This window comes from Neovison vison, chromosome 5 (genome assembly GCF_020171115.1).
Source record: "Neovison vison isolate M4711 chromosome 5, ASM_NN_V1, whole genome shotgun sequence".
Classification (NCBI taxonomy): domain Eukaryota; kingdom Metazoa; phylum Chordata; class Mammalia; order Carnivora; family Mustelidae; genus Neogale; species Neogale vison.
The window spans coordinates 104,304,646-104,305,846 of NC_058095.1; positions in this window are offsets into that span (position 1 = coordinate 104,304,646).

The window sequence follows — 1,201 nt, forward strand, 5'->3', positions numbered from 1 at the left end:
CAAAGACGGAAAGGGCAGCTACCCAAGCGTAGGCAGATAAGGCATTAGGTTCAAGAGCCGAAAGGAAGTACACCAGATTGAAGAGTGCTCACAGGGTACCTGATGCCAGACTGCAAGCAAAGAGCCCAGCCTTTAGGTCCTGTTTAGTCCTCACTTCCAAATAAAGCAAGTTGTGAGACCAGTCCTAACATCCAGCAGCAGAAAGCTTCCTTCCTTCAGGAAAATCCAGTAAAGGCATCTTTCTGTGACTTCTTACTAAAAGGGCCAGCTTTCTCCTGAAGTCCCTGCTGTTAGAGAAGACTTGTAAAGGCTGGCATTGTACAAAGGAAGAGGTTATTAGAATAAAAATGTGAGTCCATGTTCATCCAGATATCCCTGCAGGAGTTAATTCCCCTCCCTGAGTGTTAAATTTTTCACCTGGAAAATGTGGTAGGCACACAGGAAAGCAAAAGATTTGTTTCTAAAGGAATTATTTTCTCTGTTCCTTCTTTACTTCATTCTTCCAATTTAAAAACTTAGCTCTAAAATCACAATCTGGTCTACCTGCTTTCCATACTGTCTGAGTAACATGATAAAGTCATCTTTAGAAACATAAACACACTGGTTTCAAGATGACACCATCTAGGGTCTTGGCTGCCAGTCTGATCCAGGAACGCATAGTCAGCATCCTAATACCAGGCAGTGTCTTTGCCAGCATCCACTGCCCATGTTCTATTTGATTCTCTCAGGAGATAATACTTTCCTTTCTAAAATGTACACTTTTTGCACCAAACAATGATGAGTATATGGCTAGGTCTTCAGTTGACTCACTACCTGAACAATCAGCTTCTTATTATTTCTCCAAAACTGAATTAACTCACATAATTTTGTGTCAAGGCACCAGAACTCTTTGTTGCATAAAAAAAATTAGAAGATATCACCCAACTCTGGCATAAAAGTTCTCCTGGAATATCATCAGCTTTTCAGCTAAACATGAAAGCCATTCAGTACTGCCCCTGTAGGAGTCAAATTCTTAAGTATTTATAATTTAGTAAATTATAATCCAGAGCCCTGTTGGCAAGTTAACTTTGTTCCAGCCCTTACTGTTGTGGAGACTCCCAAATTTACTTCATGTTGGACACTGCCAAGAAAGTGTTCAAAGCACTTCATGCTTAAAGTCACATTTGCCCTCTTTCATATCCACATGAGAGACCGAGCCCTA